Source organism: Balaenoptera borealis (assembly GCF_965194805.1).
Source record: "Balaenoptera borealis genome assembly, chromosome: 15".
Lineage (NCBI taxonomy): Eukaryota > Metazoa > Chordata > Mammalia > Artiodactyla > Balaenopteridae > Balaenoptera > Balaenoptera borealis.
Genome location: NC_138871.1, coordinates 45,389,116 through 45,416,680, shown reverse-complemented (window position 1 = coordinate 45,416,680; position 27,565 = coordinate 45,389,116). Strand labels below are relative to the sequence as shown.

The following is a 27,565-nucleotide window of genomic DNA, read 5'->3' as shown; positions in this document are numbered from 1 at the left end:
ATACTTCTGAGTGACTCGGGAAAGCCTATCTGCCGTGCACGGAAATCAATGTAGACTAGGTTCTGAAAAATCTCACTGTGCCCTCCGCTACATTAGAGACTGGGCTTTAACTATAAATCTCACCTTTCTTATCATGTTAAATTCAGGTTTTTTTATATACACACACGCACGTGCACATGCACACATATATAGCTTTAGGGAAGTATGATTAAGCATTTTAAAATACTGGCCTATTTCAGTTGTAATTCTCCAAATTCTAAGCTGTAGAGCAAGCACTTAGTAAATTGAGTGTTTATTTCCTCCCAGGGTAGAAAGGGAACAGGATGGAGAGGGCTCCAGGGTGGAGGATGGACCTGGAATTCCACGGGTGTTTGTGCGTTTTGTGTGTGTGTGTGTGTGTGTGTGTGTGTGTGTGTGTGTGTGTGAGAGAGAGAGAGAGAGAGAGAGAGAGAAAGAGAGAGAGAGAGAGAGAGAGGGAGAGACGGAGATTGAGATTGAGAATGGGGATTTATTAGAGGCAGGAGTCCCTTGCAGTACATGCGTGAGTGGGGTTTTTTGGTTGTCTCTTTGTTTTGTTTTCACTGTATTTTGAGGGGAAGAGTCAGCAAGAGTGGCTCCGGTGGAGAAATTGGGGAAGGGGTGTTGATAAAAATCGTCTATTCTGGATTTGGAAATAAAAAACCACTAGGCCTTGCCTCTATCTTTACCGACCTCTCCTCACTTATTACTCTGATCCCCCAAAGAAATAAGAGAACAAACTCTATGACTAGAATCCAGAAAATAATAAGAACAGAGGATCTACAGGAACTCTTAACAGTTATATTCCTCAGAGAATAGTTCCAGGAGCTCTGTGCTGAACACGTTCCTGAAAAAAAATGGCAAAGAGAAGGTCAAGGCCAGAAGTTTTTCAGGTCCACAGCCTTTTCTAGTGACCGCAGGCTCAGCTGGCTATTGCTCCAAGTACCATTTCTGAATGATGAGAAGCAGAGTTGTTTTAAATCTACAGATTGAGCTATTATTTTTAAATGCATCCACTTGTGAAATGTTTCAGCCACAACTCTTCAAAGATTGGTAAATTATAAACTCTTAAAATCTTGAAATTTGAAAACCCAGCTATATATGAAAAGAGTGCTAAATTCCTTTTAAAATGCAGTAAACGTCCAAAATCATAAGCCATAACACAGAGTCCGACAAGTAGGTACCTGCATGGGAGAAAGTCCCCGAGCAGCTTGAGCCCTTCAACAATAGATGCAAAATTGGGCAGATGTCAACACTGATGATAAACCAGGGTGACTGAACACACCTTGGACTCCATTGATGACTCCTGGTATTATCGGTGCTTACAAAAGCCAAATCCTCACATTTCTTACAGAAGGACCACCAGGTACAGTATCACGTAGCTAGGTGAGCCCTGAATAGAAAAGGGATAACTCAACTTTAATGAGAAATCCGCCCCTGGAATTTCTGTCCTCTGAAATTTTTCACTCTGGATATTGACTTGGCATTCACCAAGCATTCTGCTGAAACACCTTCTAGAACAGGAAAAACTTGAGCAGGATGGCTATTTTGCTGTTATGCCCTAGAGCAAGAGGGTGTCATTATGTAAGCACCCTGTTAGGAGTTTGTCAGGGGAAAAGCAACAGTGACTCAGAGCATGGGATGGCCTGGGCGCCCTGCAAGCGCACAGCATCTCCAGGCAGAGAGCAGACAGCCTCTAACTATCTGAAAATGAGGATCACTCAGTCAAGGAAAGAGGAGACTGAGGGCACACCCACATAAAATCTCAGACTTGTGCAGGGGTATTATTACTCGCAGGGAGCAACTGTGTGCCTCTACACTGAAGAGTGAGACATTTGGCTTACACCCATAAGTAGGAAGAGAAAACTTCGGGTAAAGAAGGAATGTTATCAAAAAAAAAAATTCTGGCATCTCAATTTCAGAGGGTCTCTTTCATCAGTAGAAAGTACAACTGTAGCTATAAATGAAGCAGGGGCAAGGCCAGGTGACCCCTTCTCACCTTCCATTTTCTTATGACGATAGGTATTTACTCAAGGTTACAATAATATCAAAAGAAGCAGGGAATTCCCTGGAGGTCCAGTGGTTAGGACTCTGTGCTTCCACTGCAGGGGGCACGGGTTTGATTCCTGGTTGAGGAACTAAGATCTCGCATGCCGCACAGTGTGGCCAAAGAAAGAAAGAAAGAAAAGCTATACTTCAATTAAAAAAAAAAAAAGAAGCAGAACAATCAAGAATAACTTGTGATATATCAGAGCCAATAAAGGCTGGAAAAATTCTTGCTGATGAAGAAAACAAACGTTCCCAAACAGCATTTCCTGATTACTTATTAATAATGCAGACCAATGTCAATCTATCTTAAGAAATATATACATCCATTTGGATCCTTTTTTTTTTGTTTGTCTCATTCTTTAAATAAATACCAAATGTGTTCACTCCAGAAATAAAACTAAAACCCAACCTCAAATCAGAAAAAACACAGGTTATAAAAAAAAAAAATTACATTATCTTTCTTTTTACTCATTTGCTTACAAACCTTGGGAAATCTGCTAGTTGCAAAGTTGTTTTTTCTTTTCCAATAATTTCTGAGAGAACATTGGAGTATTTGCAGGAAAGAAACCACTTCACTTTAACCTCACTCTTCCACGATTTCCAAACAGAAAGTAAGGATAGATAATGATGAAGCAGTTTTAGAGACATCCTCATATCGTAGGCCCAAATAAACAGTGGTATTACCAGAAACAACTAAATTTCCCCAGCAACTGTGGAAAAGAGATCTCACGGCATAGTCCTTATTGCAAGTCACTTCCTTCTGTGATGACCTCAGGGAGAAATCAATGCTTTCCTCTCTTGTTCCTATAATCCCACCTTGAAGGTTGTGTGCATGCGTGGGGTGAGGGGAGGAGAGGGTTGCCCCCCCGTCCAGGACCACACTAGTGACTTTCCCCTCACAGCCACCTCCCACCCTCCACTGGGTGTCAGAGACTAGCCCCAGGGACCCCCCTCAGGAGGGTGTCTGGCTGTTTGAGAGGAGGGGGTCCCCACTGGGCAGTTTGGGTTGGGCTCAGCGAAAGCAAAGTCCAATTGTGGAGGCCAAGTCGCTGGTAAGTGTTGAATAAATGTTGACACCCACCCAACCCTGCCTTCATCCGGACACATTAAAGAGAAATATTTGCTAAAATCCCCTTGAAAATTGTTGTGTACACCACAGTCATTCGTCTTCCTGACTGCTGCTGCCTTTTGTCTTGGTGGCTGGCTCGGCACACACCCTGCAGGATGACTCAGCGAGCTGAAGTCTGCCTTGTGGGCATGCACGGCTCTAAAAACTGCTGTAACTACCAGAAGCAGCTGATTGCAGTGGTCCTCTGGGGACTCTGCTCCAAGGATGACAGTCAAAAGGAAGTGAGCACTTGGGCAGTGCCTTCCAATTCAGTGCTGCTGAAATCAGGGAAGGGTGCACCTGAGCCTTGGGAAGAGCTCGGGGGCCAGCTCGAGAGGCTGCTTGGGGGTGAGCTTGCTGAGGACTATACCAGGCCCACCTCACCAGCTCATGATATTGGGTGGGGTGACGACCGTGATGACAACAAATAACACTGCTAATAAAGGCGCTGTGGACCGCACGCTTATCACTCGCTAAGCACTTGGCACGGACAGCCTCGTAGCAACCTTGGAAGGCAGACATAAAACCCTCGTTTTACAGGTGTGGAAACTGGGGGTCACAGAGCCTACAGCCAAGTGGTGATGAAGCAGGATTTGAGCCCAGACCTGGGGATTAGGAGTCCAGGCTCCTAACCCCATCAACACTCCTGGCTTTCAAGAAGCTACACGGTCCATACCTATACAGTTCCAAACCTAAGTAAGCATGGCCAGCGGAAAGGCTAGGAAGCCCCCAGCTGGCCTCTGAGCTTTTTATAGAGGAGCCTCTCCCCAGGCACTGCCCCTGCAGTGAACTTGGAGCCGGACTGCCTCAGTTATGCCTGCAGCAGCCCTCAGAGGCTCTTCCGGAGCCTGACCCTTCAGGGCACTGCATCCACACTGCTGCTGGCTCCCAGCCCAGCCTTGCAGCTCAGGCTGTCTTATGGAAACAGATTTCCAAATGGATAAACACTGAGGTTTCAGGGGGAGGCCTGCACTTCTATAACTGAGTAAGTAGGGCTTGAAGGGGCAAGGATAACTATAACAGATGACCCCCGACTCTCATCTAACGCTAGAATCAGAGTTCTCCTCTGCTAGAGGGTTCAACAGAGCTGCTCATGACTCTGGCTTACTTGTTTGATTTCTTCTGCAAACCCTCAACTGGAGTTTGTGGAACTACAAAATAGCTAAAAGTGAAAAGGGGAAGTGGCAAGAGTCTGGCACCTACAAAGATGGGAAAATTGGTTTCTGAAGAACACACTGTAGAATGAAAACTTGTGACCAGAACAACGTGGGCAGCCAGGAGCTCAGAGGATGGTCCAGAGAGAGCAGGCCTGGTCACACTGTGATTCCAGGGCCTAGAGGAAACCTCAGGGCTGGCATGAGAAGGAGGAACACGGTGACCTGACAAGGAGAGAAAGGCTCTGTCCTGTGCTTGTCACTAGAAAAATAGAAAGACTCACCACCAAGAGGGACCCCCGCACTCTTTCTTCCGGGAGGAGGGGAAGGGGCTGGGGCCGTGGCTCCCTGAGATGGGGGAAGGCGTGTTCTCTTCCTTGCTGGAGGGGGGCATTGCTTACCTACGGAAGAGGGACCATCAGAGCCCCAGTGCTGGGGTTTCTACAGTCTGGGGACACTCAGGCCAGTGTGGAATTGAACACAAGCCTCATGGATACTCCCTGACAACAGACTAGGACCTCGGGTGAGGCTGTGTTTGCCTTTCTCCTCATTAGCAGCCCTGAGTGCTCAGCCCTCCCGGGAAGCTTCTGTCAGTCAGTCTACAGTAGGGAGAGGAGACAGGGTGGCAGTGGCAGCTGCTCTGAGAGGCAGTGACCCTTGTGGCAGTTGGACAATATTATAGGCTCATCAGCCTGGTTTCCTCTCACATAGCACCTCCCCCCACGTAGGAGTCGCAGAAGCACTTACTACCCTTGTGGGAAGATGAGGGAGAGGTGACCTCCAGTCCAAAGCAGCTGGGGGCCAGAAGGCCAAGGAGCCCCTGGCCCAACAGTCTGGTGCCAAATGTAGGAACTTCTCTGATCCAGGAATGTTCTTGGCCACCCCTCCCCGGCCAAAAACAGAAAATCAACTCCTTCTGACCTGGGTCCTGAGCAAGTAAGCCAGGTTGGGAAAGAAACGCTCCAACGCTCGGCCTCTTGGCCCCTGAAATGGCCTCACAGCCTTGCTTTGGGAAACCGTATTTTACTTAAAACTTGATTTTCTTTGTACTTGTTGAAAGTTTTGCTTTCCTTTTACAATGCTAAATATTCAGTTTATAGAAAAATATAACTAGGCTTCTTTTTTTCCAGTCAGCAGTGTGGAATCAATTGTCTTTTCATGAATCTATAATAAGACAGGCACAGTTGAAGCATTTTGTGATGTCACGTCTTTGTTCCGGGACTTGGTGCATCTTTTGCTCCTAATGATCCTGGCTTGTTCTTCCTCCCACTGCTGTGAATTAGTCTGCGGCTCCACTGTGCAGCCTGAGAGGTGAGTCAGCACAGGGAGAAAGCTCCCTTCTCTAAGCGGGGGCTGGAGCTGGAAGGGGACAGGAGGCTCCAAAGTCTAGGTCACGAGAGATGCCATGATTGACTAGGGTCACTCTGAGAAGCAGAGAAGGTTACACACCCATCAGGCTGCCTTTGACAACTGGTCCTACTGTGTTCTCCTCTGAAGCTTCTCTGGGTGCAGACGCTCAGGGTTGGTGACAGCATGAAGAACAGCAGTCCCCATCCCCTCCCCGTGTCAACCCCAGGGGACACCAGAGGGTGTATCAGCTGACAGGCAGCATTAAAATCAGCTTGAAAAACAGAGGTACTTACTGCACTAACACCTACATCTGGGCTTATAGGTCTCATGAACTTGGGATATAGAAGCCAAGACTGAGAGAGAAAATTAAAAATTCCCCCCTCAATCTACCAAATTATATTCTTGCCATATGGGTTAAACTGTGTGTATTAGATTTCTACAGCTTTTGTAGCAACCTACAACAAACAAGTGACGTAAAAGAACACAAATCTTATACTCTTACAGCTCTGTAGGTCAGAAGCCTGACAGGGGTCTCACTGGGCTAAAATCAAGACGTTGGCAGGCCCACATTGCCTTCTGGGAGCTTCAGAGGACAGTCCCCTTCCTTGCCTTTTCCAGCTTCTGGAGGCACCCACATTCCTTGATTCGTGGTCCTCGTCCTTCATCTTCAAAGCCATCAATGGCTGGTTGAGTCTTCCTCGCAGCGTATTCCCCTGAAACTGGCTTTCCTGCTCCCTCTTCTTGGAAGAACCTTGTGGGTCCACCCGGATAAACAGGTTCCAGGGATTGGTATGTGGACATCTTTGGTAGGGGGGATGATTCTACCTACCATAACTGTGGAAGGTCTTTAGAAATTTGAGAATAAAGAAAAAAATGCCCTTATCATAAAATAGTGGAAAAAGAAGGGAAGAAGTCCACCCCACTGTCTCAAGCTGCCGATGTCACTGCCCAGGAAACACAGTCTGTTCCCAATATCCCTCAGTAGTCTACTCCAGGGCACTAAGACTTTGTCATCAATAGAAGGAAAACATTCTGTCAAGCTCATCCCTTTCGGCAGTTGCTTCTTCTCTCAGCACATGTGAGCAGGGGAAACTGTCAACTTTCATATCCTGTTCAAAGTTAGAGTCACCAATATGCCACTACCAAATGACCGCCAATTCCTTTAAGCTGTCCTTTCAGGACCATTTTCCAACCTTTGAACCATTTTGACTGCTCATTGCTTGCAGAATCCCAATTCAGTGAGGCATGAGGCTTTGGGGCAAGCCAGTGCTTATAAAGTGACAGCTAAGACCCTCTGGCATCTACTATGGCTACCATTGTCGTCACCAGTTTCTGTTGTGAGAGACAACCCTCAAAAGAGGATCATATAACAAGGAGACGGGACCATCCTCAAATTCCAAAGCCAGTCTCATTTGTTTCAAGAGGCTGATCTAGAACAGGCAGCTGATAGGACCCTGGCTGTGCTAGAAGTCACGTGAGAGGTTTGAAACAGATAACGAGAAAAACACACCAAGAGTACCAAAGCCTAGACATAAAAAGATGATAAAAATAGCTAAGAGTTACTAACACACACAGTGGTTAAGAGCAAAGACTCTGGTGTTAGGCTGCCTCCACCACATACTAGCTGTGGGATCCTGAGCAAGTTTTTTAACCTCTCTGGGCCTCAGTTTCTTCATCTGAAACTGAGGGTAACAATAGAACCAATCATATAGGGTTGCAGAACCTAGCACATTGGAAGCATTCACTGTTAGCTGGAATTATTATTAGCTAGATGTTACGCTAAGGATTTTTCAAGCATTTCCTAATCAATCACCAAAATAGCCCCATGAGATATGTACTATTATTATAATCTCCATTTTTAAGGTGGAGATGAGCTTAAGGTCACCTAGTTGGTAAGTAGCAGAACCAGAACCAGAACCCAGGTTGGACTGACTCAAAGGCCTTGCTCTTAACCTCTGTGAAGAGCAAGAGTCTAGGGGGAAAGACTGACAGAAATTGTGTCTTAGATGTCTTGTCTCTTCTACTCTTTCTAGCATGTGCTTTAAGCACAGTTGTTGTTTGTGTGATGGATGAGAAAACCTGAATGAAACTAGCAGGAAGACACACATGTGTTGCCTTGAAACAGTCCTGGGTCACCCTGTACCTGATCCAATGCCACACACTGGTTGAATGTTGGGTTTTGAGGTCCCTCAGAAATGTTGGGAGCTCAGAGTTCTGAGCATTTCCTTTCTGTAAAGGAGAGGTGCCCCCTCCTGAAGGTCCTCCTAACCATCTCCTCCATCCCCATCCCTGGCACAGAGAAGACACAGCTGGACACCTGGAGCAGTCATTCCCAGTCCTCATTTGGCAACATCCTGTGGAATCCACGATTGGCTCAAGGAACACCATGAAATTCTCACTAACCAAATTAATTTTAATTTGCTGTCATTTTAAAGGAAAATCTGTGCAGCTTTGAGGCGTTGCTCTGGATCCAAGCAATGAGAGGGTACGGCAGCTTTACCAAGGGCAAGAATCGCTGTGTTGAAAACTTAATGAAATCTCGAAGACAAAATGTTGAGCAAAAGAAACCAGACACCAAGGAGAAGGTACTTAGTAATTCCATTTAGATAAAGGTCAAAAATAGACCAGACTACGCTGGCCTATCTAGGGGTACAGTTTTAGACTGTAAAAATATACAGGAAAGAAAAGAAGTGATTACCACAGGAGTCAGGAGAGTGGTTCACTTTAGGGTAGAGAAAGGGTTTGGGGTTCCACTGAGAAGGCGCCTCCTAGGGTTCTTGAGCTGGGTGAAGTGACCAAGGGTTACTTTTATGATAATTCATTTAGTTTTACAGACTTCCCTTTATATAATTCATCTATGTGCTCTTATGTGCGTTATATTTTGCAATAACAAAGGCTGGGTTTGGCTTTGTTTCACTAACGAAATTTTCAGCAACCCCACCGGAGAAGACATAGAAAAAGTTATAGGAACAATTAACTTTTAGTTGGACTGTTGAGACCTTGAGAGATCACCTAGCTCAGTAATTTTTAAACTTTAGCATGCATAAGAGTCACCTAGAGAGCAGGTTAAAACACAGATTCCTGGGCCTCACCCTCCAGGGATTAGGATTCAGCAGGAAGAGTCTGGGGCCCAAGATTCTGAGTTCCTGATGAGCTGCCCGATGATGCTGATGCTACCACACTCAGTAGCACTGATCCAGTCTGTTCCCAAAGTTTTGCCCTATCCTTTAAAAGACACCCAAGGAAGACAGTCCGCATGACACAGGCTGTAAGATATGGTCCTCAACTTGATTGTTAATGCAGAATCTGTCTAGCTTCTAGTCTTGACAGATTATTGAATCTAATTCATTGTTCTTACAGGAAGTACTCCTCCCTGCACCCCAAATACACACACACGCACTCTCTCACTCTCAACACAATCAATGATCTGTGTCCATTTGAACTTCTACAAAACCAGAAGTAAGTTTAGTGGTGTTTGAAATCATGCGACCAGCCATCAGTGCAAAGGGAAAAGGACAGAAAGCTTCTAGCTCCTGGGATCCTGAAAAGAGACTGCTCCCTAATGCAGATAAGGGCACAACCATTCTGCCGTTCCCTGTTCTACTGACTGCTCTCAGCCAACAGCCATCAATATGGATCGCTGCCAATTGATCAGGGAGAAAACAGCCTGACTTCCCTCCTGCCTAAATTCTGCATTATATTTCCTTGTATGCTATGCAAAATGCAAAACAGAAGCTAAAATTAGAAGCTGAGGTGCTAGTGAGGCTGATGTGTGCTGGGGGGAAGGCAGAGAGGAGAAGTCATAGGGAGGGGTTCAGAGGAGAGCTGCCTGGGGCCCCTTCCCAAGCTGTCACAGACAGCAGCCTGGAAAAAAAAATACAAGGGAACCGGGATGAAGGTGGGAGGCTGCTGGACCGCCCAATTATCACACCTGCAGAGAATCCTTGTGGGTTTTTTGGGTTCCCTAAAAGTGCCCTGACCTACTTTTCAAAATGTTGTTTCCTTATTCACCAAAATACATTCTTAGTGAATTGCAGTCAAATTTTCTGCAATTATCCAATCTAAAGTTTTAGTTTCCACTGTGAGAGCTATCGTATGTGTCTCCATGCATAATAGTAATATATTCAACAGTATCAGGCTGATGGTGGATACGATGAATTTCTTAAAGTGACAGGCAAGCTGCAGTTTTAAATGAAATCTATCTGGAAAGCTTAGAGCAAAGCCTTGGGTCTATTCAAGAACACGTGATGGCTGCTGGCTTCATCCCTCAGCTAAGGGGCCCAGGCTCACCAGATGTGAGTATAAAAGCCTTAAAGTGGAAGTAAATACAATGATGCCTTGGACGTATAGGACCCTTTTCTTCACAGAACCTCAGGCATCCCTCGTTACAGTGTAATCCCGTATTCTCTGGGCAGTGACCAGACCACCTTGGAATCTCACTCAGCCACAGTGGAAATTTTGGAAGTATTACAGGGAGCAAAAAAAAAGAACAAAAAAACAAAAACAAAAAGCTGGGGGGAGAAGTAAATACCTCCCCTGGGATGTCGCAGAGCAGCCTTGCTCCCGGGCAGGTGGGGCAACACTAAGATCCAGGGCATGTGGTTTCAACAGCTGCCTCCTCCTCCCTTCTGTCAAAGGGCTGCTGAGAAAATGAAATGGAACTCGTGGCCAACCCATAATTATACAGGGGCGTAGGAATCAGGCCACTGACTAGTCAGCTTCCTATTTCTCCTTCTCTTAGCCCCTGGCCAGCCTGAGAGCTGGGAGGATGTGGACGGGATTCTGAAAGTGCCTCTCCATTTGCTTCTCAGGAGCTGGAAAAAAAAAAGCGCGGTCAGTGCAGCGGCTGTCAAGTGCAAGCCCATGGCTGGGTGTGGGCCGTGTGCACCTGGACCGGCCAGGAGGCTGAGAGGAGGGTGACGGACGAGTCCCACGCCCACCCTGGGCGCCGGCCTGGCCCCCGCAGCACCTGAGCAGGGCCGGAGCATCACAGAGCCTCTCCGAAGAGCAGAGGCCCAGGCAGAAGGAAACAGAAGGTTCCTAGAAGGAAGGCAAGCCTTCCTGTCCTCTGAGGCTGCTGCTCCCAGCAGGCCTTCCCCACTCCCGGGTTCAGGGCGCGGGCACATGCAGGAGCAAACTGCCGCTGGGCCCCTGGCAGCCCCAGGGAAACTAGAGCCCAGGCCCCAGGCCTCCCCAGGGGCCCTCCTCGTGGCCTGGAGCTGACACCTAGCCTCTCACTGTGCCCCAGCTCTGCTTGCCCCCTACCCACTGCTCAGCAGCCAGAAGTGGAGCCGGGCAATCAGAGAATGTGAACCTGAACAGATTAACGTGGAGATGGTTAAATAAACGTCCAGATGATTTTTCTGTGTTTCAATGCTCCTCTGACTCCCATTCTAAGACAAGTGAACAGTGTCTATGTGAGTGAAGGCCTGGAGCTCTGGCTACGAATATAGTGTTGTTATTATTACAACAACTGGGAGGGAGTCATGCCACCTCCGGGCAGGGCTCTGGTGGGCCGTGTGGGAGGCGACTGTCAACAGCTGCTGGGTGGAAAGCTTGTTTATTGTCAGAAGCCTGGCGCAGAGATCAAGACAAGCTTGGTCTCCAGATCACACCCACGTGGCTGCAGGCAGCGGCTTCTCCAGATATTGCATCCAACTGCAGGGGTCCCCAGGGTCTCCACTCAAGGATGATTCAACCAACAAGGAGACCCAGGAGGCCACCAGGACAGCTGGGAGAATTCCTGTGGGACCACCCAACTGAACACTCCCAAGAGAAAAGTGCAGCATACAACGCCTTCCCCAGCAGTCCAAACACAAGAACCCAGAACCAGCTGCAAATCCCACACAATAGCTCCATGTCCTGAGACAGTTTCTCATTCATTCACCGAATACTTATTGGGCACCTTCTCTGGCAGATACTGTACATGGGACAAGGAATAAAGCAGTGGACTAGGCAGCCCCAGTCCCTACTCTCAGAGTTTACAGTCTAGAAGAAATCACTTGCAATTAAGCTGGTTATTATGTGATGACTGTTTTGATAGCGGAGGGTCAAAGAGCCAAGAGCACAACAGTAGGGGAAATGCAAACTGACCACAAGGAATTGCCTTGATAGGGAAACTGTCACTAAGAGATACTGTGAAGTTCAAACTATTAGGGTCTCAAGAGATGTCAGCCTAAGGCTGTCACTGCTTTCTCTCTTTCTTCAGCTAATTAAACTTTTAGCTAATATCTACCCATCTGGTGCCTGTTCTATTTCAGTACCAGTCACTCGAACATAAAGCTCTGGGAATAAATAATTATAACCATAGGGCATCCATCAACGTATCCAGAGTTCTCCGGGAAGCATGACTGACCCCTTTATCCATTGAGGTCATTATAGTCAGCATGCTATCATCATGTTCCATTATTCTTACTCTTCCCCTGACAATGATAATCACCAGGAACCTCTCCCCCAAGAGCGTCCAGCCCTTTGTGGTATCATACAAGCAGCCTTGTATCAACTAAGAGCAGAGGATGCATTAGACACCCTCAACCACAAAGACAGAAGAAGCGAGGTGATGAGAAGTTTCACCAACTTCCTCCAGCGCAGCAACCAAGGTGAATCCTTTAAAATGTAAGTCAGATGATGTCCTCTCCTGTTCAAAACCTTGCAATGCTCCCCAGCTTGCTCAGACTAAAAGTTGAAGTCCTGACGACGGCCCACAAGTCCCTCCACAAGCCAGCTCCTCATGACCTCTCCGACCTCCTCTCCTGCTAATCACTCTGCGTCAGTCATATGTGTCTCCTGGCTGGTCTTCTTGAACACACCAAGCACACTCCCTCCTCAGCACCTTTGTACTCATCCCTCTCTGCCTGGCACTTTCTTCCTTCATATAGCCACATCCTCATTCTCTCACTTCCTTCAAGTCTCTGCTCAGATGTCACGATACCAGTTTGTAAGGGGCTTTCTCTGGCCGCCCTATTTATGATAGCCATGCTTCCTTCAAACTCCTTGTCCTCCTGCTCTGCTTTATTTTTCTTCACAGATGATATCGCTATCGGGCACACTGTATGCTTTGTTTATTGTCTGTCTCCTCTGCTAGAATGTATACTTCTTTAGGACAGAGGGGATGTTTTCTGTATTTTTTTTCCCCCTACTGTTTTCAAGTGCCTGGCACATAGTAGAACCTTAACAAATATTCATTGAATGAATGAATGGATTAATCAATTAATTAATTAATGATAAATTAATTGGGAAAGGAAGACCTTTAGTAAATGGTGTTGAGACTTGGTATTCCAGACAGAAAATAATAAATTCAATTCCTATCCTGCACCACACACCAAGCAAATTCTAGATGGATTAAATACCTAGATATAAAAAGTCAGGGCTTCCCTGGTGGCGCAGTGGTTAAGAATCCACCTGCCAATGCACGGTTCGAGGTTCGACACAGGTTCGAGCCCTGGTCTGGGAAGATCCCACAGGCCACGGAGCAACTAAGCCCATGCGCCACAACTACTGTGCCTACGCTCTAGAGCCCGCGAGCCACAACTACTGAGCCTGCGCACCTAGAGCCTGTGCTCCGCAACAAGAGAAGCCACTGCAATGAGAAGCCCATGTACCGCAATGAAGAGTGGCCCCTGCTTGCTGCAACTAGAGAAAGCCCGTGCGCAGCAATGAAGATCCAATGCGGCCAAAAATAAATAAATAAAATAAATAAATTTATTTTAAAAAATAAAATAAAAATAATAAATAAACAGTAAGTCAATTATATCTCAATAAAAAATGGAAAACATTAAAAAATATATAAATAAAAAATAAAAAGTGAGGGCTTCCCTGGTGGCGCAGTGGTTGAGAATCTGCCTGCCAATGCAGGGGACACGGGTTCGAGCCCTGATCTGGGAAGATCCCGCATGCCGCGGAGCAACCGGGCCCGTGAGCCACAATTGCTGAGCCTGCGCGTCTGGAGCCTGTGCTCCGCAACAAGAGAGGCCGCGATAGTGAGAGGCCCGCGCACCGCGATGAAGAGTGGCCCCCGCTTGCCACAACTAGAGAGAGCCCTCGCACAGAAACGAAGACCCAACACAGCCATAAATAAATAAATAATAAAGTAAAAATTAAAAAAAAAATAAAAATAAAAAAAAAATAAAAAGTGAAACCTTCAAACTTTCAAATCATAAGATAGGAATCTATCTTTATGATTTCAAAATAGGAGAAATTTTCTTAAATAAGAAGTAAAAAGCACAAGCCATACAGAAAAAGATTCATACATTTAACTACAACAAAAATTAAAACTTCTGTACATCAAATGATACCCAAAACAGCAAAAGAAATTTTAAAATAAAATTTTAAAACCAACAAAGTAGGATAAGAGATCTACAACACATTGGCCTCACAAAATATTAGAATTTGGAATATATAAATAATTCCTATAATAATAAAAGGTAAATCCCAGTAAAAAGAAAAGAAAGGCAATCACAAAAGAAGAAATTTAAATGGCCAATAAATGTAAGTAAAGCTGCTCAACTTCACTAGAATACAGGGAGACATAAATAAAAGCCATGAGCCACTCACCTCTATTAGACTGCCAGCAGTTGAAAATCTGATAAAATTTTATGTTGATGAAATTTTGGAAAAACTGAGACCTCTCATTTACTGTTAGTTTAAGTCTGAATTTGTATAGCAACTGTGGAGGGGAATTTGGCAGTCAAACTGCAAATGCACACACCGTCCAACTCAGCAATTTTCCTTGTTCTAGAGAAACCCTTGCACATATGCATAGGAGGACATATGCGAGAATGTTCATAGCAGTTCTGTTTGAAGAGTAAAATATTGGAAGCAACCTCAGTGTCCATCCATGGGGAATGGATTGCCATATGTTCATAGATAGGGTTACTATCCAACAGGGCTTCGTATACTTTTTCTGGGTCAGATATTAAATGTTTTAGGCTTTGTAGATCACCTAAGTCTGTATTGCAGATTTTTTTTTTTAACAAATTTTAAAAATGCAAAACCATTCTTAGCCAGATTTGCCCACTGGTTGGATGCTTGTAGCCATAGTTTGCCAGTCCCTGCTATAACAGCAATTAAAATGAGTCAGTTGGGTCTATTTGTATCAACTTGAATAAGTCTTAACAACAAACAATGAGTGACAAAAACAAATCCAGAAAAAGTATGTACAGTTTAGGGAAATATTTAATCTTCACAAAATATAAATATACATACATATGTAGTAAATCTATAAAAATGTGTATGTAAAGGATATATATAAATTCACAGTAGAGGTGAATTGCTTTTAGGGAAGGAAGAAGGAAAACAGGATTTGAGTAGGACACCAAGTAATACTATATTTTTTTCTTTTATATAAAATAATCTGAGGCATATATGATAAAGTGTAAATACATATTCATTCAGGGTATTGGGCACATGAGTGTTTCTCATGTTATTCCATGTACTTTCCTATAGCTGACATTTTTTCCTGAAATACATAGAGAAAAACAAACAAACAGCAAGATTGCTAGATCATATATCAAAATTTTAACAGTAGTTTTTTCTGCTAGCTGGGATTTCTTATTTTTACTTATCTGTATTTTCTAAATCAACTTCTGTCTCTAAAAACTGGAGTTGATTTTTTAATAAGAAAATAAAGTTATACTAGCCACAGCAATCAGACAAGCAAAAGAAATAAAAGGTATCCAAATTGGAAGGGAAAAGGCAAAATTGTCATTATATGCAGATGATATGATACTATATATAGAAAACCCTGAAGACTCTGTACGAAAGCTACTAGAACTGATAAATGAATTCAGCAAGGTAGCAGGTTACAAGATTAACATACAGAAATCAATTGCATTTCTTTATACCAACAATGAAATATCAGAAAGGGAATGTAAAAAAAAACAAAACCTTTTAAAATCGCACCCCTGGGGACTTCCCTGGTGGTCCAGTGGCTAAGACTCCATGCTCCCAATGCAGGGGGCTGGGGTTCAATCCCTGGTCAGGGAACTAGGTCCCACATGCTGCAACTGAGAGTTCATATGCCACAACTAAGGATCCCACATGCTGCAACTAAAGATCCCACATGCCACAACTAAAGATCCTACATGTTGCAATTAACAGATCCTGCATGCCGAAACTAAAGATCCTGCCTCCGCAACGAAGATCCCGCACTCGGCAACGAAGATCTCACGTGCCACAACTAAGACCCAGCACAGCCAAATAAATAAATAAATCTTTTTAAAAATAAAAATAAAAAAATTAAAATTGCACCCCCAAAAATAAAATACTTAGGAATAAACCTGACCAAGGAGGTGAAAGACTTATACATTGAGAATAATAAAACATTAATAAGGGAAATTAAAGAGGACTCAAAGAAATGGAAAGATATTTTATGCTGTTGAATTGGAAGAATTAATATTTTTAAAATGGCCATACTACCCAAAGCAATCTACAGATTTAATGTGATCCCTATCAAATTACCCATGACATTTTTCGCAGAACTAGAACAAATAATCTTAAAATTCATATGGAACCATAAAAGATCCAGAATTGCCAAAGCAATCCTGAAGAAAAAGAACAAAGCAGGAGGCATAACCTTCCCAGACTTCAGACAATACTACAAAGCTACAGTAATCAAAACAACGTGGTATTGGCACAGAAACAGACATATGGATCAATGGAACAAAATAGAGAGCCCAGAAATAAACCTAGACACCTATGGTCAATTAATCTTTGACAAAGGAGGCAAGAATATACAATGGGAAAAAGACAGTCTCTTCGGCAAGTGATGTTGGGAAACTTGGACAGCCGTGTGTAAATCAATGAAGTTAGAACACACCCTCTCACCATTCACAAAACTAAACTCAAAATGGCTTAAAGACTTAAACATAAGACACAACACCATAAAACTCCTAGAAGAGATCGAAACAGTCTAGACATAAATTGTACCAATGTTTTCTTAAGTCAGTCTCCCAAGGCAATAGAAATAAAAACAAAAATAAACAAATAGGACCTAATCAAACTTATAAGCTTTTGCACAGCAAAGGAAACCATAAATAAAATGAAAATACAACCTACAGAATGGGAGAAAATATTTGCAAGCAATACAACTGACAAGGACTTAATTTCCAATATATAAAAACAGCTCATACAACTCAACAACAAAAAACCAAACAACCCAATCGAAAAATGGGCAGAAGACCTAAATAGACATTTCTCCAGAGAAGAAACACAGATAGTCAATAGGCACATGAAAAGATGCTCTTCATTGCTAATTATTAGAGAAATGCAAATCAAAACTACAATGAGGTACCACCTCATACCAGTCAGGATGGCCATCACTAAAAAGTTTACAAATAGCAAAGGCTATAAATGGTGTGGAGACAAGGGAATCCTCCTACACTGTTAGTGGGAATGTAAGTTGTTGCAGCCACTGTGGGAAACAGTATGGACGTTCCTCAGAAAACTAAAAATAGAATTACCATATGATCCAGCAATCCCACTCCTGGGCATATATCCAGACAAAACTATAATTCAAAGAGATACATGCACCCCTAAGTTCATAGCAGCACTCTTCACAATAGCCAAGGCATGAAGCAACCTAAATGTCCACTGACAGATGAATGGATAAAGAAGATGTAGTACATATATACAATGGAATATTACTCAGCCATAAACGAAATAATGCCATTTGCAGCAACATGGATGCAACTAGAGTATCATACTAAGTGAAGTCAGTCAGAAAGAGAAAGACAAATATATGATATCACTTATATGTGGAAACTAAAATATGACACAAATGAACCTGTCTACAAAACAGAAACAGAATCACGGACATAGAGAACAGACTGGTGGTTGCCAAGCGGGAAGGGGTTGGCAGAGGGATGGAGTGGGAGGTTGGGGTTAGCAGATGTAAGCTTCTCTATAGAGAATAGATAAAAAACAAGGTCCTACTGTATAGTACAGGGAACTATATTCAATATCCTTGATAAACCATAATGGAAAATAATATTTTTAAAAAAGAATGTGTGTGTGTGTGTGTGTGTATATATATATATATATATATATATGTAACGGAATCACTTTTCTGTACAGCAGAAATTAGCACAACATTGTAAATCAACTATACTTCAATTTAAAAAATTAAAATTAAAAAAATTATAAAGTTATAAAAACTTTCTAAGGTACCAGCTTCACTATTGAACATGTCTTATTTGGGGAATCCTGGATGAAGAGAGAAATCCCACTTCCATCTTTGGAGAACTTGAGTGTCATCCTGAAGAAAGCACTTGGACTGGGTCAAAACAAGTACCAGTCATCTCACCTAGACATAAGACCACGTCTGCTTTTCTGTCTCCTGTTTCTCCATCCAGTGAACATTCTTCTCCTTGGCTGGGCAAGGCCTTAGGACACTGCCCACATTCTCTAGCACTGTTAGAGGATGAGGCTGTGATGATAGTTAAGCACCAGTGGGAGATCTGCTACCTGGCACCTGGCAATGGTCATCCCCTATGCTCAGCTGGCCTCTCACTAGGCCTAGGTCACCAGCTCTTGGGGCAGGAATGGGGAGAATAAGTACCATCTGTTACTTATTGTGACTTCCTCTCTACCTTGGGAATATAAGTTTTTCAAGCTGTTTATCGGTATGGAACCCCTACTTTACAACTTAGGATGTGCTGGGTTTCCATTTTTAGAACACAGTCCTGGTGTTTATGGGTCCCCGACTTGGAGCGCTTTTTGGCTTGCAGTACAAAGATGCTTCTGCTTCCCCACCAAGGTTTGCATCCATGCCCTGAATCAGGGCTGACTCCATGGGTTTGTAACCTGTGCAGTCATACAGGGCCCAACTCTCAGATTTGGTTCAATTCTCTGTGGCCACTCTCTTGAAATACCTCATAATTTTACCTTTGAATTTGTGTTTTGTAAGCAAAGTCTGATGATACAACAAAGCATGTGGGTGAGCAGAGGAGATACTCTGACAGCAGAGCACAAAGACACACACACACACACATACACACAAACACACGCACACACTCCAGCCTGTGGGCACAGCAGGCAATGTGCTGAAGGGACAGCCAGGCCCAGATCTGAGCTCAGATTAGTGACAGTGGTGGTAGCAACAGAAGAAGCATTGATGGCAGTAGTGGCCACAGCCCCAGAAGAGGGAGAAGCTCCTCATGGAAGCAGTGCCAGTACAGCAGTGGGAGGCCAGCAGACCCACCATCCCCAGAGCCCATCCCTGCAGCATCCACACAAATAATAACTCTCCAGTCTGAGCTCTGGGATGGGAACTATTGCTCAGTCAATAAACAGGTGTCAGTAAATTATTATAAAATAAAATTGTGCACATGGACATTGCAATAAAACCTATCAGAAAGTTATTAGAATTCTTTAAATAGTTTAGAATTTCTGGTTTTGAAAAATGTTACAGCACTACAAAGCAAATATCCACAGACTTAGAAATAGAAAGTAAAGTTAAAGACCATTGCATTCAACAGAAAGGACATTATTTTCATATGAAGCTTCAGATAAGCCAATTATTAATAAGAAATAATTTTAAATTAATTAATTTTATTATAATGAAAGATAAAGCAATAGAATTCATAAATAAGCATTTTTAATTATATACAAATCATGAATTGCTTTCAATTTCTTGTACGACCTCTGCAAGTTACTGGAAATACCAGAGGAAACATTAAAATGCTATTGTATAAATTTATATTTAAAATTAAATTCAGACTTACATGAAGCTGATCATCAGCTCTAGACGTACTAACATTTCTATTTTGAAATAATTTACCCTATTGTTTCAGTCTCTAAAATATACCTAACATTTCCAGTAAGAGTTGTACCACAGAAGGATCCTTCTCAAAATTAACGATTTTCAAAAATTATTTGAGATCTTGCATTTGCCAAGAGTGACTAAAGTCACTTTCAATTACATCAATTGAAAATGAAGTTACTAAAAGTACAACTTTTGATGACCTAATAAATGAATTTGCAAAAAAGCAAACCAGTAAAATCTTATGATCAAGTTATTGCATTAATAAAGTATGATCATTTATTGTATTATGTAATATTATATGGCACCAAAAGTATGTGTTTGCATTTTTAAGTTTATGTTGTAATTTATGTAACATTATTATGCCTATTATGTTTATAAGCTACAAGATCTTTTTAAAAGAAAAAGTTTTATATTTTAGTATAACAGCACTTTTCTTTCCTTCTTTTTGGACAGGGGACCCATATTTTCATTTTGCACTGGGTCCTGCAAATTATGTAGCCAGCCCTACCCTGGACCGTTTTCTAGAGGTGATCTGGCCACCACTGCTCTTTGTAAAGGAGGTCAGACAACTATCTCTTAGGCAGCTGGTCTTGGGAAGCAAAATGACCCATTCAGAGATGGACTGGGGACCTTGTGTCCCGATTACACTGGCCCACAGCTGAGCAAAGGCAAAATAACACACAGGTCAGTCACAGGCCTCTTCTCTGTTGACCACAGTGGAAATGCCAGCTCCCCATACATAAGCTCCGCAGCCAGTTATGGCTGAAAGCATCATCCCAACCTCCCTCTCCTTCATCAATGTCTTACTTGTCCTTCTCTGATGGATATCTGCATTACTCTGGGGACACAGCACGGAGCAAGACTGAAAACCCACTGAGAGGACTCAGCATAGGGTATGTTACCTTGTTGTTATTCAGACCCCAACAGCCAGTTTCTCAGCCTTTCCCTCTAAATCCTGTTTGGTGACTCCTGTTAGATACCCAGAAGCTGTCATAGGGTCACTTCACCAAGACAGTCAGAGTCTTGGCAATGGAGAAAAGCCCTGCAGGCACTTAAGGCTAAATCAAAGGAAAAGACCGTCATCCTTAGAGTGAGGAGTCTGGGACAGAAGCTGCCCCACGTGATGCTCCACTGTCCTTCAGAACAGGGCGGGACAAACAGATTCTGCTGACAAGGTGATCTCCTTTGGATCGCTTCATTTCACTTCACACAAACGACTTTGGCAACTTTTGTAAAAAAACAACCATGCATAGGATTGTACTCGGGCCATCTGAACCCTTCTCCAATTTCCACTACCGTACAGTTTGACAACTTGATGATTTCCTGCCCTGAGCTATTTTCTGTTTCCATGTGTCTTCATCACAAGTTCCTTGAGGACAGAGACCATGTCTTCTCCTTCACGTGTCCCTAAGGCTCCAGGTAAAACAACAATGCTATAGTTTCTAGAACACTAACATTCACTTTCTCATCCATTAACCCATCAATCCTCACAGCACACACCACGCCCTCAAGCCAGGATAATGCCCATTTTACAGAGGAGGTGATCAAGACCTGGAGAAGGTCACTGGTTTGCCCACACTCCACAACTGCTAAAGGGCAGAGCTAGGACCCAATCACAGACCTGTCTGATTCTGATCACAGCACCTCTGGGGAAGGGGCCATCTCTAACAAGGCAGGCATCACTCCTTTTTTGCACACTGCCTAGCACGGTTCATTACAAATGCAGATACTTGAGCGAGACCTTGTGATGATAGATGTTTTCATGTTTAGCAACAGAACCACAACTGCGTGTCTGCTTTTTCTACTACATGGCAGCACATCCTAAAAGTACCTCTCCTGTTACGCCCATCTGCACTGTTCCAGGACTGCTGAGTGTGTCAAGGACTTTGGGCAGGAAGGGATGGGACTCTCCACAACTCTGGTCTTCCCGGTGGCCTCACACTTTCTGCACCCTCCCAGGATGGAGTGGGCAGCAACAGCAGCTTGAGGCGCTCTGTCTAGACTTGCTTCATGGCAGCAGTGACTATCTACAAACTGTGGCTTCTGTTCTTTGCCCTCCTAAGATGAAGGAAATGTGGAGGTGTAGGCCTCCAGGGCATAGCGCCCCGACCTGGGCTTCTCTCCTAAGTGTCTAAGACCAAGCAGATGCTGGCCCACAGGATAGTCGCAACTCATTGCAACTTTAATAAATGTTTTCACATGTTTATAACCATGGCGTGAGGAAGGCCTACTTAAGGTTCAAAAACACAGAAGCCATGAAGAAAAAAGACTAAAGACCTGGGCCACATAATAATCCAAAATTTGGAACCATAAAAGATATCACAAAGTTAAAAGAAAATAACATATTAAAATATCTGCAGCATGTATAACAAGCTAGGGTTAATATTCAGCATATCAACAATTCTTACAATTCATTAAGAATAAGGTGAACCATTTAATAAAAAGGGGGAAAGAATATAAAGAGGCACTTCATAGTGAAAGAAATAGAAATGGCAAACAGCAAAGGAAAATATGCCATATCTCACTGTAAACAAAAATACAGTTAAAATACTAAAATATCATAGTTCATTAAATTAGCAGACATTAAAAAGAATATTAATATCCAGTGCTGGAATTTTAGTTGGATTTGCCAAGCAAAAAATGAGAGAAGACTCAAATAAATAAAATTATAAATGAAAGAGGAGACATTACAACTGGTAACACAGAAATACAAAGGATCCTAAGAGATTACTATGAACAAGTATAGCCCAGCAAATTGGATGACCTAGAATAAATTGATAAATATACAACCTACCAACACTGAATCATGAAGAATTAGAAAATCTGAACAGACCAGTAATGAGTAAGGAGATTAAATCAGTAATTTAAAATTTCCCAGCTAAGAAAAGTCCAGGACCAGATGGCTCCACTGGTGAGTTCTACCAAACGTTTAAAGAAGAATTAATGCCAATCCTTTTCAAACTTTTCCAAATAATTGACCTGAATAGACTTCCAAAGAAGACATACAAATGGCCAAAAGGTACATGAAAAGGTGCTCAACGTCGATAGCCATCAGGGAAATGCAAATCGAAACCACAATGAGATATCAGTTCACACCTGTTAGAATGGCTATTATCAAAAAGAAAATAGATAAGACAAATACTATATAATCTCGCTTATATGTGGGAAAAAAAGCCAAACTCATAGAAACAAAGTAGATTGGTGGTTGCCTGGGGCTATAGAGTAGGGAAAATGAGGAGATGTTGGTCAAAGAGTATAAACTATTACTTATAAGAGGAATAAGTTCCGGGGATCTCATGTACAGCATAGTGACTATAGTTAACAATTCTGTATTGCATACTTGAAAGTTGTTAAGAGAATAGATCTTAAATGTTCTCACCATAACAACAGCAAAATGGTAATTATGTAAGGTGATAGATGTGTTAACTAACCTTATTGTGATAATCATTTCACAATATTTTTGTGTAACAAATCATCACATTGTACACCTTAAACTTACAGAATGTTAGACATCAATTATATCTCAGTAAAGCTAGAAGAAAAGAGAGAAAAAAAAAATATCCGGTGTTGGGAGTTAGGAGGGCAGTTAGGTTGCATCAAACTTTAAAATGTGTTCTGCTCTTTGACTTGGCATTCTACTTCTAACAGCTAACCTAGAGAAACATGTGCACTTGTGAATAAAGAAGCACGGGCAGAAATGTTAATTATAACACTGTTTATAAAAGCATAACATTGGAAATAACCTAAATGTCCTCTAGTAAAGGCATGGCCATAAGGCACGGGACAGACATCGCAGGGAACGTTATGCAGCGGTTAGAAAGAATAGGTGATATGCTGAGCACTGACATGGAAAGATTTCCAAGACACAGGACGTGAAAAAAAGTGAATTGTTTAACAACATGCATAGTGTAATCTATATTTTAAACATGTAACCCCATAAAACCACACATTTCTATATGTACATATATGTATGTGTAAATGGATAGAAATACCTCTGGAGAAAATACTAAACTGGCAGTAAGTTCTCTCTGGGTAGCAGAGTGGGTTTGGGGAGGCAGCAGCGGAGGGGCTCTTGCTATGACTGTTCTGTTGGCTGATATTTTTACAAGAAGAATGTATGCATATATTACTTGTGCAATTTTAAAAGAAAAAGGAATTAACATAGGTCCAGGGTTGCTAAAGGACAGACCTATCAAACCCATTAGGTCTACCCTCCCTTTGGGGGCCCAAGTAGCCCAACTGGGGTCTGGAGAGGGGGGACGGGGTAGAGAAAAGGAGCCACTACCTGCCCAGTGTCAGTCCCCACCCACGTGCCAATAAGTCTCCTGACTTTCTGACAGATGTTATTCTATTTTCCACTGTGTCTCAAGTCAGGCTCCCTGAGAAACAGACTCTGAGACTGAGATTTGCATGCAAGAGGTTTGCCGGGAAGAGCTCTGGGGAACAGCACCTCTGGGGGAGTGAAGACAGGACTGAGCAGAGGGAGAAGCTGGGCTGTGGTGCCGTCACAACAAAGGTCTTAGCAGGTCCCAGAAGGAGCTCTGGAGCTGAGAGGGCTCTTCAGAGTGGTCCCAGCATGGGGGGAGGGGGCTGGGCCTTTGCACCTCCGCATGACCAGTCACTGGATGGGGGCTGCCTCTGGGAAAGGAGTGCAACTTTGGCCAAAGCAACTCACTTCAGCTGAGAGGCCGGTCCTGGGACAGACTAGGCTGTGGGCAGCAGTTGGGAGGAATGAACACCTCAGCCCTGAAGGGGAATCTGGAGCTAAGTGAGCATTTGTCTCAATGTCGATTCCTTCAAAGATGTCAGGTTGCAAAAATGAAGAAATAATTCAGACTGACCTAGCACCAACTCTGGCAGGTCCAGAGCTAAGCCTCTAAACTGCATTGTCTTCTTTAAACGTCACAAGTCTGAGCTGAGTACTAATATTATCTGTTTTACAAGTACTAATATTATTTGTTATATAGATGAAATTGAGGAAATTGAAGGAATTATACAATAATTTTACAATACAGAGGAAACTGAAGCTCAGAGAAGTAAAGTAATTTGCCTGAGGTCACACAGCTATCAAGTAACACAGAAAGGTTTCAGTCTAGGTCTGGCTGATTCCAGAGCCAGCAAGAGGGGAGGTGGCTTACAAAAAGCTCAGCCAGGACAAAGAAAAATAAGAGCAACAATGGAGAGGTGTTAAGAAGGTAATTAATACCATTCTTCTGAATAGCAGGTTGGAACAGAGATGTCCAGGAGCCACACAAAAAGTCCTGGGCCCCCTGTTTGTCTTCATTGTATACAGAAAATCAAGTATTTAATTCCCTACATATCGTATGATGCTAATTTTAGCATGTTTTAAAACATGCAAATATTTACTATTTATTATAGTTATCAATATTTACTATTATTTATTATTGATATATATATTTTTTAATACAAACAAATTAGTATAAGTATAAAGACATGCAGGAGAGAGATAAACACCTATGGAGGGAGGGGTGCTGGATGAGAAACCATTTAAGAAGCTTCCATTTATATTTATATTATACGAATTCTTAAGCTGGGTAAGGAGTACAACAATATTTGTTATATAATTGTCTCTACAAAAAGTAGAACGAATAATGCCTTTTGTATTTTGAAACAGTTCATAATAACTGTTTTTCAAAAAGAAAGGTGTTCAGATAAGAAAGCTTATAATAGCTAAACAGTAGCCCATTATTTAAACTTGTATTTGTTGTTTGTTTATTTCGATCCATACTCTAATTTGAGGCATTATATGGCTTAAAAATAGAAAGTACCTATTAATAAATGTGCAGGTCCTTTAATGAAGACTCATTATAGAAAAAACCCTGGTGAGTGTGTGCAAAGACAGCCCATGTGCCAAGTCTTTAACCTAATTCTAATGATGTACCTACTATCCACCTGGATCTTTTATGGAAACAGGATGAAAATTATAAACACACATGTAATGTATATACAGGATTGAGGAGGGCTGGTTTTAACACAGGAAGCCACTGCCTCCCTTCCCCCACACACCCTGATCACGTGATCCACCGCCCTTCGTTCTATCACAGTCTTCCACTCATGGGGGGCACAGAACAGTAGACCTCTGGTTGCCAAATATACAGGCTCCACCTGCCCCACCAGCTGCCCCAGGGTTTCTACTAATCCCTAAGGACATCCCTAGCTCTCCTGGGCTATAGATGACCCAACTTCCTCCTCCTAAGATTTGACTGCAAAAGTGCTTGGGGCCATGTTCCTGCACTAGGGGCAGTGGAGAAGGGGGTGCAGAAACCAGAGATGAAGAGCACACCCCACACTGCTTTTGGGGAGTAAAAGCCCAGCGACAGCTGAATCTCTGAAGCTGCCCATTCCCTTAAGAATCTGGAGTGTCAGGGACACCAATTCCCCCTCCTTGGCTCCTTGGGGCCTCTGGGTTCCCGTGGGGGGCCCCTCTGGGGAGCAGGTTGGCTGGGAACCACACTGTCACGTGTGGCCTCTGGCTCCGCGTCCACTGATCAACCACAAGCCAGTGAGTGTCGCAGTCGCACAGGACAACAAGAAATGACCTTCAAGCAGATGGCTCACAGGCCACAACCAAAACAGCAGTTTTTAAAAGTGTTTCTAACAATATTTTGTAAAGCTCCCAGTATTCTTTTACTGGTTCAAACAAACAAATGGAAAAAGATTTTTTAAGTCAATCAGGAAAATTTAACACATTATTATATAATGTTTTTTAAACTACTGTTAATTGTGTTGGTTGTGCTAATGGCATTATTTTGTTCTGTCAGAAGTCCTTACCTGTCAGAGATACTTATTCAAATATTTATCCATAGAATGACGTGACATCAGGAATTTGCTTTAAAAACCACCAACAAAACAAAGTAGTGGTGTGAGGAGTGAAAGAAACAAAAATGGCAGTGTGTTCATTGTTGAAGCCAGGTGATGGGTACTACACTTTCTACTTTTGTGTATGTTTGAAGATTTTAAATAAAAAATTTAAAACTGATCTCTTGAGGGGTTAGTTTCTCACCACACATACATACCTTTTTTGTTTGTTTTTTTCCCTTTCTCTGCCTTTTTTCACTTACAAAAGTAATATGTTCTTGTAAAAAATGTCAAGCAATACAGAGGGCTATAAATCCACTTTCCAGTAATAAAGGCAAGAACTGTGTCATGTGTGTTTCTTGTCACCTCATCCTTATGCAGGACACTGTCCAGCACCCGTATGTGCTCAATTTAATGCAGTTAGAATCACTGCCCCTCACACAAGACTGGAAGGGACCTTTAAGGTTGTTTATTCCAATTCCTTCATTGTACATATGGGGAAACTGAGACCCTGAGGAGAAGGTAACTTGGTCAGGGGCCCTGAGCTGGTTAGTGGCAGAACTATAAAAGGCTCTCACAATCCTTAAGGTAGCATTTGTTGGGTAACTCCCAAGGAGATCCCTCAACCACAGGGCTGGTGAAGCCCCGATTTGTCCTGTCACCAGCACCTCCCATTCCCCCCACCCTTCTGACTCCTTCTTGACAGGAGCTGAGGGCATTGAGAGGGCAGATCCCAGACTCAGAGAAGGCCCCTGGGTGAGGTCCAAGGCTGTTCTGCACCTGCACTCTCCCCAGCTGCAGCCCCAGACTCACTCCACCTCTCAGAAGCTGATACCCACACAATGGGTGCCCTCCTTAGCTCCGGGCAGCTCCTCTTCCTACCCCAGTACCCACCCCCTGCATGCAGTCAGTGAAGTAAATTTGTGACCTCATGCAAAAGGGAAAGTATTATAAGATGGTGTTCTCTTAAAGCAAACAGATATGCTACTTTTCAGGCTTAAACAGAGAGTAGGATGGGAGGTGGGAATTCACACAAAATTCTAGGTTTATGATCCAGACTTTCCAAAGCCACTCTCTGACCCACAGCCCCACAGGGCCCAAGAGCTTCAGAGCCACAGAAAGGGCCAGCTCAAAACTATTCCAGCTGCAGATTTGAGCTGTTTGCTCAGGATTTGCCCAATCTGAGGAGAGGGGAGGGAGATTCACGAGAGGGTCTGGATTTGTGGTGTCCAGCATGGTAGCTACCGGTCAGTGCGGCTACCGAACACTTGAAATATCCAGTCCAAAGTGAGATGTGCTGTCTCT

General features: G+C 43.2%; 1 protein-coding gene and 1 long non-coding RNA gene across 4 annotated transcripts in view; one reads left to right on the top strand and one right to left on the bottom strand.

The window, feature by feature from the left end:
- The window catches only part of CLHC1 (clathrin heavy chain linker domain containing 1), a 128,096-nt gene that overhangs the window by 20,214 nt on the left and 80,317 nt on the right, over positions 1–27,565 (bottom strand). The window lies entirely within an intron of this gene.
- Positions 480–26,304, top strand: LOC309612496. Of its 3 annotated transcripts, none has more exons than XR_014235213.1 (3): positions 480–5,265; positions 5,460–5,640; positions 6,184–26,304. It is a non-coding gene; the product is annotated as an uncharacterized lncRNA (long non-coding RNA). The 3 variants fall into 3 exon arrangements; XR_014235214.1 differs by having other exon boundaries at positions 480–5,640; positions 6,184–6,468; positions 8,115–26,304; XR_014235215.1 differs by having other exon boundaries at positions 480–5,640; positions 6,184–8,264; positions 10,421–26,304.